The sequence below is a fragment of the Adiantum capillus-veneris genome, chromosome 5 (assembly GCF_014529385.1).
Source record: "Adiantum capillus-veneris isolate H3 chromosome 5, ASM1452938v2, whole genome shotgun sequence".
Taxonomy (NCBI): domain Eukaryota; kingdom Viridiplantae; phylum Streptophyta; class Polypodiopsida; order Polypodiales; family Pteridaceae; genus Adiantum; species Adiantum capillus-veneris.
In genome coordinates this window covers 127,987,181-127,990,494 of record NC_140935.1, presented here as the reverse complement: position 1 = coordinate 127,990,494, position 3,314 = coordinate 127,987,181, and the positions used below count along the sequence as shown (strand labels likewise).

At 40.6% G+C, this 3,314-nt stretch overlaps 1 pseudogene; it reads left to right on the top strand.

Moving 5' to 3' along the window:
• The first annotated feature begins 1,296 nt into the window (after positions 1–1,296).
• Positions 1,297–1,839, top strand: LOC147458089 (histone H3-like centromeric protein cnp1 pseudogene; annotated as a pseudogene).
• Positions 1,840–3,314: the final 1,475 nt, after the last annotated feature.

Below are 3,314 nucleotides of genomic sequence, written 5' to 3'. Positions count from 1 at the left end.
TTGGTAGTAAATTCAGTTAGATGGCAATAATTCTTACCATCTAAAATAAAACACTTGCCTTCAACTACCTCTTCAAACTCTTTGAATTCTTCTGACAAAAAGTCATTCAAATTGTCTAGCATAACTGCAAGATCAAACAAAGGATTGAAATTTTCATATGCCTTGGTGTACACTTCCATGTCACCACCATCCATGATAGCGACCAAGAGCTTCTCACTTGGGCTCTCCTCTAAAATCTCTTCACGACCTTCATTCATGGTTTGGTTGGAAAAAAGTTCAAAGCAAAGAAGCTAGACCAAAACGGAGTGATAGAGGCTTAGGCCGAAGAATAACCCAAACTACGTGATAGAAGCACCAGGCACACTCTGCTAGCTATGGCTATCGCGTTGTGCAGAGGTTTAGGCCGTGGAAGTGAAACCCAAACGACATGATAGAAGCACGAGGCACAATCTACTGACTACTGCTATTGCATCGTGCTAGTGGTTAAGAACGTGCCAATAGAACCCGAACGAAGCGATAGAGCAATGATCCAACCTTTGCAAACACTCACCCTTGCGTTGTGCGGGTTCAACATGATGGATAGAGAGATCATTGAAATAGAGTTGAGAGAGCAGTGAGACAAAGCTTTGAAAAGGTTAAACTTAAAGATTCTCGCGTCATGTGGCACCAAAAAAAAGTAAAACACCTTCAAAAGACGAGATCAAGCTTTATATAAAGGGGCCAAAAATGACCGTTATGGACACGTGTTACTCATGCACACGTTCCACGTGGCATGCTTTCAACGAACACTATACGGATGGTCGGTTGTATAAGAAGCTTGTGTCACGTGTTCATTTTCCACCCCCCCCCCCCAAAAAAAAAACACGTTCGCGTCGTTTTGTACCTCCAGCATCCTTCGCCATCTCTTCTTTCATATTTATATTGTATTTTTCTCATCGACCTGCACACCCCCTTTTTGCCCGATTTGCTCTCCGGTTGCCGCATTTATTACAACCTTCCACATGACGTGATAGTGAGTACTTCCAGACTTTGGGAGTGCATCTTATCGCGTCCTGCAGTATTTCATCATCTTCTCAGACGACGCGATAGCGAGGACTTCAAGACTGTGGAAGGACCTCTTATCGCGTCCTGCGGTATTTTCTCATCTTCCCGGACCATGCGATAGCGAGGAGCACTTCCAGATTGTGGGAGGACCTCTTTTCGCATTGTTCTGGATACTTTAGAAGGCTCTTGGACCTCCCGCGGACCTTGTTTTGGAGAATTTTGTGGCAAAAGAGAGCAGTTTCCCACCATCAAATGGCAAGGACAAAACAAACTACAAGAAAAGTTTACCAAGCCCCAAAAGATTCAGAGAAAGATGATGACAACCAAGAAGAATCAGTCAATCCAGAGGTTGTAAAGAAAGAAGGGAAACCACCTACACAACCTTGCCAGAGGCCTACTGCTATAAAAAGATTGAATTATCAAGTCAAATCTGTAAGGGAAATAAGGAAAGCACAGAAGTCTACTTGTCTTCTCATTCCAAAGCTACCTTTCATGAGAGTTGTCAAAGAGATATCACATAGACTTGTGAGCATGATGAATATCAAAACCTTTGTTTCAGTAAGGTGGAAATATCAAGCCTTGATGTGCCTTCTTGAGGCTGCTAAGGATTTTCTTATAGACTTTATGAATGATAGCTACATTGCAGCTGCATTTGCTTACAGGGTCACACTGATGAGCAAAGATTTTGTGCTTGTGTCAAGGCTGAGGTACAAGTTTGATAAGGCTCTTGAGCTTATTCCTAGTGAGGATCTTAAGGACTTCCAAATTTTAAATATCCCCCCTTCCAGGCAGTAGAAGAATTCAGGGGTTGTCATTGAAGATGTTACACATCATTATGAGACAAGAAAGACCCAGGATATCAAAGCATGCAAGGAGGTTGAGAGGGAGCAAGACATGATGTCAAAGGATGCTACCCTTACAGAGCAAGAAATTTTTTTAAGAGCATCCAACTCTCTCCTTTATGAAAAAGTTACAAGCCAAATGGTTGTGGATGTCTCCATGTGTGGGGATGATGAGGTGTACTGTAACATATTCCCTCAAGACACAAGTATGCTTGTAAACCCCAACATTGAGCTTGGTGATACTTTGCTCTCTATCTGTCTCAGGTATGTGTTGCCCCTTTGCTAATTATCAGTGCATGTGCAGGCACAAGGGCCTCATTGGGAGATGTGTTTTCTTTTTTAGGTGTCTTATGAGGGATCTTCTAGAGTAGCTATGAAAATTTCCATACTTCATCCTCTAGTGACACAATGTCTATTTAACAAGCAAGGAAGACTTTCAAGTTTTTTTGAAGATTTTAACATGCTCACCTGCAATTACATAATATACCCCTATGTTGAAGGGTAAATCTTAACTCCTAAAAATTCATAACATTTTGTGGTATTCCTAACTAATTGTTATTTTTTTGTAGAGGACATTGGAGTCTTATTATCTTCAATCTTTTGGAGAAAGATATTATATTTATGAATTCATTGTCAAGTATCCATGGGAGAATTAAACTCTAAGTATGAAGTATGATCTATGCTTGATGGCCCATTGTTTTTTATTAGTAGCTTTTTGATTGATGTCACTTGCAGTAGTGCTGCCAAACTTATCGTTGGTCACCTGAGTACCATTGTAGAAGGCAAAGACAGTCCCAACAAGCGGGAACTGTCTCTTGGAAAGCCAAACAGTGGATCAATCACACATCAGTAATTACCACGACATTTACTACAATAACTTCTAAAAGGCTATAAAAAGGACCCATTACATTGTAATCGGGCTTCTTGCTTCTTACTTCTTAGTTCTCTTGGTTTTAGCCGTCCAAGTATTTCCTGAGCTACAATCTCTTCGCCTGTAACTTCACCTTGTAATCATCACTAATATTGTAATCATTTGAGCTTCAATCGGTTATACCTTGTACTGGTTATTCCTGAACTATAAATCTGAAACTACAAACACTTTTTGAGTTTTCCAGTCCGTCTCTCATTTCAGTATACTATTTCAGTTCAGATAACTGTTTTAGTCCAGTCTTTAGTCTCTATTCCAGTTTCATTGACTGAAGTAGCTCTAAATTCTAACACTGGAATTAGCTATATGAAGAGATCATCTCCAATTCCATTTTGGCGATCATGGTGGTTAAAGATATTTGCTAGTTGACTAGAAAACTCTTCTCCCAGTTAGAATTTAGTTGTGATGGCGCCCAAAACCAGTCATGGTCGTAAACCATCACACCGCGTTGACCCTGTTCCTGAGGAATCAGAACGAGACTATGATCCTAAGAAGGAACC